Source organism: Suricata suricatta, chromosome 2 (genome assembly GCF_006229205.1).
Source record: "Suricata suricatta isolate VVHF042 chromosome 2, meerkat_22Aug2017_6uvM2_HiC, whole genome shotgun sequence".
Taxonomy (NCBI): Eukaryota; Metazoa; Chordata; class Mammalia; order Carnivora; family Herpestidae; genus Suricata; species Suricata suricatta.
Genome location: NC_043701.1, coordinates 17997901 through 18011804, shown reverse-complemented (window position 1 = coordinate 18011804; position 13904 = coordinate 17997901). Strand labels below are relative to the sequence as shown.

The 13904-nt window shown below is 42.4% G+C and overlaps 1 protein-coding gene across 1 annotated transcript in view; it reads left to right on the top strand.

Annotated features, from left to right (window-relative positions):
• The first annotated feature begins 9264 nt into the window (after window positions 1-9264).
• The window catches only part of BPGM (bisphosphoglycerate mutase), a 27560-nt gene continuing 22920 nt past the window's right edge, over window positions 9265-13904 (top strand). Inside the window, exon 1 of the mRNA XM_029923125.1 lies at window positions 9265-9366. The gene's annotated coding sequence lies outside the window, so the exon portion shown is untranslated. The remainder of the gene's footprint in view (window positions 9367-13904) is intronic.

Sequence of the window (13904 nt, the reverse complement as noted above, 5' to 3'; positions counted from 1 at the left end):
TCCAAAAGGAAAGAGACCAACTCATGAATTGTTAATTACAGTCCAACAAATATAAGTGCAAGTGTAATTACTGAGTTGTTTTGGTGGAAGTATTAAGTGGGGGCGTAGGCTCTGGGGGTGCAAAGAAGTTGGGAGTTGTCCTGAGTCCCTTGCAGTGTGTAATTGTTCCTCAGCTTTTCTCATCTTTCATGACCTTGATATTTTTGAAGAGTAAGGATTATTTTGTCAGATGTCTCACAATGTGATTTTATCTGATATTTTCTCATGATTAAACTGAGGTTATGCATGTTAGGCAAGAATACCACAAAATACCGGGTTTTCCTTCCCACATCACATCACAGAGTTCGTGATATTGATGTACCTTATCATTGGTGGTATTAACCTTCATCACTTGGTTAATGTGGTGCTCAGAGATGGCACACGTGAAGGGGCTTTTCTGAAAGAACTTACAATAGTAAGCACTTTCAGGTTAGGAGTCCCGTGCCTCACTACCTGCTAGGCTCTGTTCTTCTTCCTCTTCATGATCTCATTTTATCCTCATAACAGCCCTGTGACACACGTCATATTCTCCCCATTGTGCAGATGAGAATATAGGGCCTCAGAGAATTGAAGCAAATGACCCCAGGTCACCAAGTGAGTGACAGGAGCAGATGCCCTCCGCATGGCTATCTGCAGCCATAGCCCGTGCTCAGCATCTACCCCAAATGTTTTCTGACTGACTGAAGTCTCTTCAGAGGCCTTAACCGCTTACGGGTCTAATCCGGGGGCTGATAGGGCTCTCATCATCAGCCACCTTCTCAGATGTATTCCAGTTTTGCTAGTGGTACAGCACGGGGAATCTCTTGGGTGAATTCCAAATGGCTTGAATTTTTTGTGCTAGAAAGATCTTCCTGCTATGGAAGAATGGCCCCAAAAGCGGGAAAAAACAACAACAGGAGAGATCACCAACCACGGATAGTTTAGAGACTCAGTCCCTATACTTAAATTTTCTCTTTGTCCCTATTCTTTGATTAGAATAATCATCTTTGTTGCATCTTGACTACCCTCCAAGTAGGCTGATTTTTCAGCCTCTGCCTTCTGCTACAGCCACTGGCTCTTGATCTTTTGCTTTTTAAATCATTTGTTCTATTAATAAAATTCATTAATGGGTCACTTTATAGATATTCTAGTGTTTAACTGTCCTTGAAGTTCTGAAATAAAACTTATTTTGGCACAGTGTATTTTATAAATATGCCATTGGAATCAATTGTTATTTTATTTGTGACTTTTTAATTTATATATTTTTGAGAGACTTTCTGGGAATGATTCTTGGGAAGGTTCCTGTCCCAGGTTATTCTGTCCTTATAAAATGAATTGGGAAAATTCCTTCTTTTCTGATACTTTGGAATAATGTGACCATCACGGATTATACCTGGACTCTGAATGTTTGATAGAGTTCTCTTCATAAATCATCCTAGCTTGGGGACTTTTTAGAGGGTAGACATTTTTACATGCTTTTTACACCTTCAACCCCACCTCCCACCCCTGGTTCTCGTTGGTCTATTTATCTAAGTTTTTCTCTGTCTTCTTCAGTCACTTCTGGTCATTTGTATTTTCTATATAATCATCTATTTCATCTAGATTTTCCAATTTGTGGCAACATTTTATTCCGTGTTCTCTTATACATTTCAAATATTCTTTCTTCATTGTGCAGACGCCATAAAGCATAAGAAAACATGGGAGTTTAAGCAAAGAGCAAAACATATTATGTAATTATATATTATATACCTGAGAATATAATGAGTTATATATATTTGCTAAATTTACCTTTTCAGGGAGATAAAAAATGTAACTTTCCATAATGTTTTGTTAAAAGTTGGTCTGTTGTTAATATTTTGCCCAATATAATTTGCTTTAGAGCTGAGAACACAGGCTTTTTGCTATTGGTCTTAGAAATGCTTTCCAACACAAGGGAAGTTTTAGCCTGATATATATGCCTGGCTTTTACACACTTGCTTAAAGTTCAAAGGTGAAGAGATGTAGGTCATTTGGCGTCACAAGTTCTCTGCTTCAGCTGTCACGGAGTAATCATGCGTCACAGCAACCTGAGTTTCAACACGTCATCCAGCACGTCAACAATCAGCAGCATTGGTGCCTTTGCCGTTACTCACCTTATAAACCCTACCTCGTTGACAGAGCGACCTTTTTTCGCTAACTTTTACATTCTGTGGATACCACGCAGGTGATTTACCTAGTTCTCTTACCTGCCATCCCACTGAGAGATTATGTCAGAGACTAGGATACTCATTTGGCATAAAAAAAGACCAATGCTCAGTTGTTGGAACTGGCTAATGGTCACAAGACTGGTAACAAATTGCATATTCTCATTATTCTGTCCTTGAGAACTCTGAAGCCAGTCAAGGAACTGTCTACATTTAGGTACTAGAGATTCTGTAAAGATTCAAATGGGGAACATAAAGAGCTTAGTCTCCCTCACGCTGGAGTCACAGACCTGTAAGTAAAATAGCTTCTCTCTGGACGCAAAACAGCACCTAGAAGGAGCTACAAAAATGATAGTCCTGAAAGCCACCAGAAAACATTCTAACTTATTTAAACAATGCAACTTTATAAGGTAGGTATCTTTAAATAAAGCATGGATGCCAAAAAATCCTGGGACCTGAGGTAGCTACAAAAATGTTTATTATGCAAGGAAAAGATATTTTAGGTAACAAGGCTTAGTTTAGAAGCTTACGATAATTTCACCTGTGAATAGATTGTCTTTTGTTTGCTGTTGTGGTTTTTTAATTCTATTTTAGATTTCTCTAGTGTTTTCCTCCCTCCATATTTTTTAAACCCCTGGCTTCATTTGTTCTCAACACACTATCATCTGTGGCCTGACACTTGTTTTCACTAAGTAATCACATGCCTTACCTTATGTGGTGCAGCCCCGGAAACCTTATCTGCTAGGACCAGCCTTCTCCGGCCCTAGGAGGGCCTCCCAGTTTTTCTCCAGAAGAAAAGAGAGTATGAATAAGGTTGATTTTGTTCTATATGTAAGAAATAATACTGGGCCCTTTATCTACCATGGAGACGTTTTAAAGCTAACATTTATTGACCTCCTTCCATATGTTAACTTATTTAAACAATGCAGCTTTATAAGGTGGGTATCTTTCAAAAAGGTAAGGATGCCAAACAAGTTGCCCAGGTTCACACGATGAGCACAGCACCGAACCGACAGACTGCTGCCAAAGCTCGCACTCTTAACACTCCTTTTGAACCTGCAAGTCATATTTTCTTCCTACTGGATAGTTATTAGTCCCCAGTAATATACCTGCATTAGAGATTCAGCCTGGGAATTAGGAAACTTGAATTATTGTTCCGTACTTTAACTTGGGAGGAAGCAGCATTCTAGGGAGGGAAAATGCATGTACAGAGGCCTAGTGGCGACGGGGAGGAAGAAGGAAGGCCAATATTAGGAATAATGGGAAATCGCTGCAGTGTTTTAAGCTAGAGGGGATGGGAGATTAGTTGTGATGTATGACTCCAAAGATTACCAGTATCACTTGGGCTGCCTAAAAGAGAGCAACAGTGAATTCAGGAAAATTTGGTTAGGAGTCTACTGAGAAAATCCAGGCAGGTGATGGTAGCTTGGGTTAGGGTACTAGGGTGTGTGTGTGTGTGTGTATGTGTGTGTGTGTGTGTGTGTGTGTGTTGATTGGGGGAGGGAAGGTATTTTAAAACATGTACCCTTGATTAAAACTGATTTTGACTAAATTGTATAAAGAGACTTTAGCAACATGTTCTAGAAACCACACCTCCAAATACATGTTACTGGCTTCCAAGTATCATATTGGGATGTGATACATCCATTTCAAGAACGCTTCATGGCTCTACGCAATTCTGGAAAACCCTTTTTAGAATTTCCTTAAGAAACCATTTATGAGCCAAACCAGAAAAATAGGTTTATTGCTATGTACATGCTCCATATCATATAGGTTAAGTCACATTTCATATTGTACATACACATACACATACACACAGGCATACTTCATAAATCCCAGAAGCTAAGGGAACTATGTGTAATGTTGTTAAATTGCTGCAGGATTTATAAGAACTTCCTTTTATGACTCTGACCTTCCAATGTATACAGTAAGGTCACTTCTATAAGAAAATAAGCAATGTGTGTGGGGAAAACCTAAATCATCTGATTGTTCATCAAAAACCAAAGACACGTTCTTTTGGTATAGAGTGAGCCAACTCAGGAAGTCCACAGACAGAAGGAATTCTTGGAAAGTCAGGAAGTGTTTTTTTTTGGTTTTTTTTTTTGGAGGGAGTGGATATAAATATATATCCTAGAAGACTGACAACAAATTTCTCACAGGAAAAAAAAAAAAAAAAGGAATGAAGTTCTATCCATCAGCTTTTAAGAGCAGTGGGAAGCATGTTGGGATGAGTCAAAATTCTAGAACCGAGCCTAGGAGTCAAGCTCGGGTTCTCTTAACTAGCCATGCAGGCTTGGACTAACTCTCTCTCTGAGCCTTACTTTCCTTATCTATAAAATGGAGACACAAAGGCCAGGAGTTTTGTAAGGTTCTATTAATGGACACCTGTCCGTTTCCTGCCCGGATTTTCTGTCACCTAAATTCCTTTTTCTTCAGGAAACCCTGCAGGGAGCAGGGGTTAAAGGTCAACCCCTCCAGGAGCTCTGAGGCTTAAAAGGCTTCAGCTCTCTCAGCGCTGTGACACCAGGGCACAGAGAAAAAGAATTCCTGCCCACCTTACCAGCCCTGTCAAAAAAGAACTGGGGCCAGTAGACAGTCCCTCTGGTTCAACAGACATTTCCAGAGCACCCTGTCATTTGGGGGAAAGAAGCAGCCCATTTAAATCCCTGAATCTTTTCAAGACACTGAAACACCCACAAAGTCCAGGAACAGTAGATTGGTTGAATTGTGAGACACAATTCTTGAAGGCACATTCACATGATGGAATTACAGGTTGAAAAAGAATTTTAAATGACAGGGGGAGAGTCTCATAATAAATTAAGTAAATGTTGCTATAAAATAGTATATACATTATGGATTCCAGGTTGTTGTTTTTTTTTAATAATTGATTTACAGGGAAAACCAGAAGAAAATAAAAATTGTTAATGATAAATTCTGGGTATTTAAAAAAATTTTTAATGTTTATTTTTGAGGGGGAGAGAGACAGAGGGCGAGCAGGGGAAAGGCAGACAGAGAGAGAGGGAGACATAGAATCTGAAGCAGGCTCCAGGCTCTGAGCTGTCAGCACAGAGCCCGACGCGGGGCTTGAACTCACAAATTGTGAGATCATGACCTGAGCCGAAGTTGGACACTTAACCAACAAGTACCCCGGATTATGGGTATTTTATATATTTTCTTTTCTAAACTTTATACAATGTAATAGTTTTCAACATAATGTTCCAGTATGTAAAGATGATAATGCGTTTAAGAAACAACTCCACTGGGCAGAAATTATGACTACTTTCTTCATCACCATAGAAAAATAAGCAATTTAAAGAAATGTGCCCTTTTTCTCAATAGTAAGGTAAAATTTTGGATAGGGACAAGGTGCCTCTTGATTTTCTACAAGTTTCCTACCTCCCTCCCTTGTCCTTGAGTTTTGGGTGTCCCTACACACTCCAGAACTGACAGTGGAAAATTAAAAAAAAATCATCGGGGCTCTCTTCCTGCCCAAAGATGCTCAGGGTTGAAACTTAGGATGGGGAAACTTCACATAGTTCAGAGCTCCCAATACAGGAGGCTCCCGGCCTTGTCAGTGGGTCTGCACCCTCTCCACATTCACTTCCTCCTAACAGTCACTTCTCTGGGGAGCCAAGAGGAACTGGGAGGCTCCTGTCCTGTATCCTCTGCAGGAGCTGAGGTCTCTACTTGAGAGCAGGAAAGGGAAGGAAGGCACAAGGCCCAAAGTTTCTTGAGTTCTTAAATTAAGAGTACTTCTAAGTAGTGAGAACACTTTACATTTATCATTAGTGTAATTGTTAAGACTACCATTTATTGAATGCTTTTCATGTGTCGGGTACGCACTGTATTATTTCATTGAATTTTCACATGAGTCATACAGGTTTTATTCCTACTTTGCAGATAAAGAAACAGGTTGAGGTCAAGCAGATGCCTCAATTCCCAGTTCTATTAAATGGCTGATGTAAGGTGCTTCACAGATTGTGAAACGGTTTCAAAACTGCCTCTGTTATTCTTCATACTATTCTGTGAAATGAGGATTCTACGTTTTCACTTGTGAATGGACAGATGGCTTTAATGGCCCCTCTGTGGGTCTACGTGACTGATCCCTGAGGGCATTTCCAGCTTTTGGTTGCAGATAGAGGAGTCCTGTAGTTAGTAGGGTGATGGTGGGGGTCAGACATGACCCTACAGTATTAGATGTACGTGACAGATTTTAATCTGACTCTGAGGAAGGTAAGGTGTGATAGGTCACTAGATACTAGCAGCAAACAACCGGATCAGGATGTGGCTTGACACTGTGAAGACAAGGAGTCAGCCCTGTACATTGGAAAAAGGGTCAATGAATCCTGGAGTTTGCTGGGGGGAAGGGTGGGGGAGGGGGGCAATGGCTCTGCAGGGAAGAAAAAGGCAGAATTGCTTCAGTCAATGGATGATGTTTTGATGCTTGGTGGACCAGCTCGACCCTACCTCAAAGGCCACATAAATAGCTGTGAAATAATTTTGGCCAGGTACATAGGCTATCATAAAAGTGTTTTATTCAGGTCCTGAATAAGACAATCTGCTACTAATCCTTAAACTACTGACTTTTCAATATACACATGTAACAGACAGAAAAACAGAGACAACACAGCTATGATAATTTATTGCATTTTCTTTTTTAGACTTTTTATTTATTTTTGAGAGAAAGAGAGAAAGAGAATGCATGCGCATGTGCACGAGTAGGGGAGGGGCAGAGAGAGGGGGAGACACAGAATCTGAAGCAGGTTCCAGGCTCTGAGTTGTCAGCACAGAGCCCAACACGGGGCTCGAACCCACCAACTCTGAGATCATGACCTGAGCCAAAGTTGGATGCTCAACCTACTGAGTCACCCAGGCGCCCCAATTTACTGATTTTCAATTCCTGTCTGGATTAAAGTGGGATGACACCAAAGTGGCTGGAAGCAAAGCAGTGGATGGTGACACTGAGTTATTTTCATATCTATACTGTCTGCTGTATCAGAATTAAATTTCTCCTGATTGGTCTTAATGGATGTTAATTTTAACATTCCTAAACTTGATTTAAAAAAATCTATTGGGGCGTCTGGGTGGTTCAGTCGGTTAAGTGTCCAACTTCAGCTCAGGTCATGATCTCACAGTCTGTGAGTTGGAGCCCTGCCTCGGGTTCTGTGCTGTCAGCTCAGAGCCTGGAGCCTGCTTTGGATTCTGTGTGTCTCTCTCTCTGTCCCTCCCCCGCTCCCACGCCTCTCTCTCTCTCTCTCAAAAGCAAATAAACATTTTTAAAAATTAAAAAAGAACTACTGCTTTTGGGGGGGATGGGGGAGGCAATGGAAGATCTCAGAATTATGAACTAGCAACCTTGGATCCCTTGCACAGCTCCACCCCTCCCCCAACCTGCTCCATAATTGTGAACGTAAATCTCTTAAACTTCAGATTTCTCACCTGTTCTAAAATGCAAGAGATGTTTGGTATTGCTAATGTTCTATGTGAGCAGCTAGCACTCCTGGTGTATGTATCCACAACAGTAAAACCAATCCCAATGAGTAGGGGCCCTTAAATCCTAAGTAAGGATCCCTAAATGTCCAATGCTGTAAGACTCTGACACGTGAATGGCTGTCTTTAGACTCCAGAGTAGGGTTGGTGGGTACGGAGTAGGGAGCATTGATGTTACACTGCAGTAGAAAAGCTTTTCCCCACTTTGTCCCCATCTGGCACAGAGAAAAGGAAAAACAAGTGAGTAAGAGTATAGGATTTAGAAGCTGCATTCCTAGGAGTCAAGACTGGAAGCTAACTCCTCCAGTTGCTCGACCTGATTATGGTCAATCTTATGCAAGGTAAATTCTAACTATCGCTCGGTGGGACCTATCACCTACCTGTTGGGACCTGTCAGGCTTCAGATTTGTGCTCTCCCAGAAAGAAAGCTCTTGTCTTTGAGATCCCAGGAGGAACGGATACATTCAAAGACAGATAAATGATATTTAGAGCTAACTACAAACGCTTGAGTGGTAATGAGTTCAATACATAGTGTGGCACAGAGTTTAAAATATGGAAAGATGATCTTTTCAAAATTATGTTTAATTTGAGCTTACGTTTATGCCTGGAGGTCACAGACCTATTGAACTTGTTATGAGGATGAAACAGGAAAAAGTCAAAAGAGGACTCTAAACAGTAGGTAGGGCAGCTTCTAGAAATCAAGAAGGGCAATTCCCCAGCTGGTCAGGCAAACCCACCATTCCTTATCTTTCTCCACCACCCCAAAGTTCTGACACTTGCTTCAAAGTTTTGTGCGCTAGTTCAAACCTACTTCGGTGCTTAAAGGGCCTCGTGCCGAGCTTTGGATATTTTCATGGGTTTCTCTTGTTCAGTAACTGTGGCCTCCCAATCTACAATTCTCCTCCTCTTTCCACTCCATCCACCCTTCAACTGTTCTAGAAGCTTTTCATGCATTCCGTTTATCACTTTTCTTCCCCAACCAAAATACTGTCGGGGAAGTGCCTACGGAGGGTCCCTATTAACGTACTAAGAGTTACTGGCCATAAGCCGGGCACATTAAAGGCTTTTGCTTTAATCACGATGTAAGTCTGACAACCACTGAGGAAAGCAGGCGCTTTTCGTCTGCGAGGACTCCCACCTTCATCCCGAGGATGAAATTTCCCGTAAGTAAAATAAGGCATCACCTCATCACTTCCAGAATTCCGCGGACACTTCTCTACACTGGCGGATATTTCATTTGAAACCCGAAACGCTTTCCAGCACCTCAACGATTTAAACTCTACCCAAGTCTAAGGGTTTTTCTTTTGCCTAGGCGATGCTCCGGCTTTGTTTTTTTTCTACTTCCCCAGGCCCAGACCCGCCCACCGGCGTCGAAATCAGCTTCTTACTGGTCTGAGAATATGCTCGTCTCCGCAGAGAGCCAATCAAAGCCTCGCCCTCTACCTCCCGTGCTTTGGAAAACGGAAAAGACCCGGACCTGATCCCGGGAGTGGGGCGAGGCCTTAAATGAATGACAGCTCGACCCTCCAATAGGCAGAGCGCTAGGACCTGCCCCTTCTGGCTCCAGAGCTAGAAAAGAGCGTCGATGCCGGCGGCGGGGATGAGTTGTAGGAGGAGCTGGCTGCTTGGCTCCTCTGAGGACCGACTGCGGCTGCTGCTGGTGGCCTCTTTGCAGGTGAGTGGTTTTATTTTTGAATTCTGCTGCTGCGAACCGTAACGTTTTTCAGTGATGCGGTGTTCTAATTTGAGTGCAGGAAGGCCAGTTCTTTACTCTCCGGATTCCGTCTTTGGGAGAGAATCTGGCGCTCGCTCGTCCGCCCCTGGAGCTCCCTCCGTCACTTACTCCCCAGGGTCCCTCTCAGCTGTTCCTTTCTCAGAATGTGCCCCTCTGGGAGTCACAGATCTGTCAGCTGAAAGGAGGACTTTCCCTTGGTTGAGGTGGCTTGACGGCAAGAATAAACAGGAGTTGGAGGGAGTGACGAACTCCTCTCTCTCCTGGACGTTTGAGGCACAGGGTGGCGGAGCCCCTTCCTTGGTAGGGGTCCTGGAAGCCAGCGCGGGTGTTTTCAGAGCCATGCCACTGTTTTTAGGACGATGGCAGATCTGGCCCTAAAAGTCTAAGGAGACAGAAAAAATCTGAATGCCAGGGAAGGAGAAAGAGGTGAATATCAGCAGTTTCATGTAGCTCTCAAATGGAGCTATATCACTCACAGGTTCTTAGAACCACTACAAATTAAAAAAGAAAGAAAAAAGTAAGTGTATTTCTCCTCCTTTCAAAGGGATGGGTGCTGCCTGACTAGAGAAGGGCGGCAGGAATGCCTAATAGAAGTAAAGTTCACAGTTACTCTGAAAAAGTAAAGTTAAAGGATAATTGGTTGTTTGCTAACTTATTATAACCCTCTTCCCCTACTGCCTCCCTTCCAAATTATGGAGGATTTACAGCTTGTGACTGGTACCAGAATGTTGACCGACTGAATGTAGACTTTTGGAGAAAAAAAAAATCAAATGGCATCTTTCACCAGTAGCTGCTACAGATTTCTATAATGAGTACAGTTTGTACTTTGTTTTAGAACTCTCTCCCCTGAGGACAGGGACTAGGTTTTATGCATCGATGTATTCCAGTAGCATCTCAACACAGCATAGATGCCCCTCAAATGTGGTGGACTTTCTTTTAAGTTTTTCTGTTTAATCCTAGTCCGTTAACATACAGTGTTATATTAGCTTCAGGTGTTCAATACAGTGATTCCACACTTCCATACATCACCCCGGGCTCATCACAAGTGCCCTCCCTAATCCCCATGTTGGTGGACTTTCGAGAAGTGTTAATTTAAACATCTGGTGTAATGGAAGGATCTCTGAGTTGGAAGTCAGGACACTGAGGTTTTAGTCACGAAGCTGTTGCTATTTGTGTAATCTTAAACAAATCATTTCAACCCTCTTAGTTTTTGCATCTAAAACAAGCGGATATTGCAGTAGATTATTTCCGAAGGTCATGCCTGTGTTCAAAGCCTGTTTTAAAATAAAGATGATTAGACATTTTCCACCACAAGGGCATAAGCAAAATATCTCATAGTAGTAACTTCTGGGCCCATCTGTTAGCAAATGAAAGTTCCCATGTACAAAGGGTAGTACTCATTGTTTTGTGTTCCTGTTTAAACCAAGCCCAATGGATCATTGTAGAAAATTTGGTCATTGTACAGAATGACCATTGTCCAGAGTATAATGTGGCAGAAAATGTCATCCTTTATTCCATTGCTCAGAGGTAACCGCTGATAGTGTTTGGGCAGATCTTCCAGTCTCTTCCTCTTTTGCCTTCTACGGTTGGTTGAAAGTTAAGGGGCACATTTCATTTTAAGTAATGACTGGTACATCTAAATTCAGCCGTGCCTTCGTTTCCGTGGGCCTGGTGCTCAGAGAACAGAGAACACACAAATATTTGAACCAACAGGTCTCTTGAACATCCTTGGAATGAAATCTGGTGGGAGAGGATGTTTACATGGAGAAATAAGACTGCAAGTATTACTTAATAATAATACTCTTACACTGAAATTTGGCTACAAATATTGAAAAAAATGTACTTTATAAAAATGTAAACATGAGCCACTTGACTAAGGCATTTGGGTTGTAGAATACCACTTAATATTTTGTATATTTCTAGAGCTGATCTTATCATCAACTCCCCACACCCCCAATACACATATTTGATTGTATTTCTCTTTCCACTACTAATTTGACCTTTTCTCTTTACCCCTGCCCTCATTTTACTTTATTTCTTTAAATCACTTTTTTAATTATTATTTTTTAATGTTAATTTATTTTTGAGAGAGAGAGAGAGAGACATAGAGCATGAGGGAGGGGCAGAGAGAGAGAGGGGGAGACACAGAATCCAAAGCAGGCTCTAGGCTCTTGAGCTGTGAGCACAGAGCTCGAAGCAGGGCTCAAAATCATAGATTGCATAGATCGCGAGATCATGGCCTGAGCCGAAGTTGGATGCTTAACCGACTGAGCCACCCAGGTGCCCCTCATTTTACTTTATTCCCAGCTTTTACTTCTGCACATACCTCAGCAAGGTAGTATCACTTTCAGGGGCCTGAGGTCTGTGCCAGTCTTGGTTAGTTAAAGTCTGCTCCGTTCAACTCACTCTGGCAAGAGTGCTTAACCATAATTTCCTTTAGTCTCACTCAAAGCCCCTTGAGAGCAGCAGTTATCCTTATCTTTATGGATAAGGAACCTGAGGTCCAGAAAATTGGAATGACTTGGTCAATATCAGGCTGTCAATACGTAGCAGAGGTGGGACTACTGTCCCAGGTTTCTTGACTTCAGACTTGTGGGATTTGGTGGAAGTAGTTTGTGTTGACAAAAGCTATTATCCTTCGGGGATAAGTAACCACAGTTAGGAAGGAGGTGTCATGAGTGGGTGTTGCGCCCATCAGTGATGCGGTGCAGGCCGGAACAAGCAGCATGCCCCTGGCAAACATTCATCTCATTACAGACCTAGGTCTCTCCCCTGTGACTCGGGGTCTGCCTGCTGGGGTTTGCTGCCATGTACCAAGTGACCAGCGGGGGCTGCCGGGAGATGGAAAGTTGGAGAATGACAGGGTCATGATGCCTGCAGAACACCTGGAAGTGATAGCATTTGCTCCTGGCAGAAAGGTGCCCATAGGTTACAAATACAAATGGAAAAGCTACTGTAAAGCTTTAGGGAAAGCAACAGATGGTGGAAAACAAGGTACTTTTAGGTTCATGTTTGAACTTTTAATATTGAGCTTGATATGGGGGAAAGACTATTTCATTAAGACTCCCAAGAACTGAGCTCTGGATTTCATTTCCGTTAAGAACAATTCCTTTTTGATTTATCAGAAACATGGCTAACCTCTCTTTTTTCTGTCCTCAAATACAGTCAGCCTATGTTCTAGAGAGTTAGATTCCTACAGAATTAGGTTAAGAGTTGTTCAAAGCAATGCAGTAGGGATTTGGACTAGAAAAACATCTGAGTGGTTGAGGGTAGCATTTGAAAAACTAATAATTAAGGGTAATCTTTTGATCAAAGGAACCCTGGCTCTGCATCCCATATATTTTTTAAGTTTATTTTTTTGAGAGAGAGAGTGAGAGAGAACGAGTGGGGGAGGGGTAGAGAGAGAGGAAGGGAGAGAATCCTAAGCAGCCTCCGTACTGTCAGCGCAGAGCCCTACACAGGGTTCAACTCGCAAACTGTGAGATCATGACCTGAGCCAAAATCAAGAGTCAGACACTTAACTGACTGAGCTACCCAGGCGCCCTTCTATATCCATTATTTTTATGTTACCTCAACATTTCTTACCCAGTTTTTGGAAGCAGAAAACTATGTTTTTAGACTGGTCTTTATCCTGTAATTTCCCCCACCCACTCATGAGTATTAGACATCATTACTTTTCAAATACCTGAGGAGGGGAGGCAGCAATGTCTCAGCAGCATTAGTTTGGAACACAGGATGAGTCTCAGTTATCGGGGTTGGCGGGGGAGGTGTGTGAAATTATGTGCTTTAATGAAAGGCAGGAGTAGGAGGCAGCTGCAAGATTATTGTGCTGCGTTTGTTGAAACTACTTCGAGGTCCTGGAAATGGTGTAGTAGTAACCTCAGTGAAGGCAGGGCCGGGTGTCTGTACCAGTCTCCTGCCTACTTGCTCTCTCCAGGCTTGTCTTGCTAGAAGGATGCTAGTTCTAAAAAAAATAAATAAATAGGGATTCCTGGGTGGCTCAGTCGGTTAAGCATCCGACTTCAGCTCAGGTCATGATCTCGCGGTTCGTGGGTTCGAGCCCCGCGTCAGGCTCTGTGCTGACAGCTCAGAGCCTGGATGGAGCCTGCTTCAGATTCTGTGTCTCCCTCTGTCTCTGCTCCTCCCCCACTGACTCTCTCTCTTTCTCAAAAATAAATAAACATTTAAAAATAAATAGCTTCAATTTTATGGTGGCATTTATGGAAAGAATATTTTTTTTAAATAGATTATTGTCAATTTGGTTTCCATATAATACCCAGTGCTCTTCCCCACAAGTGATCTCCTCCATTATTACCACCTCTTTTCCCCCTCTCCCTCCCCCTTCAACCCTTGGTTTGTTTTCAGTATTCAATAGTCTCTCAGGTTTTGCATCCCTCTCTCTCCCCAACTCTCTTTCCCCCTTCCCCTCCCCCTGGTCCTCCATTAGGTTTCTCCTGTTCTCCTGTTAGACCTATGAG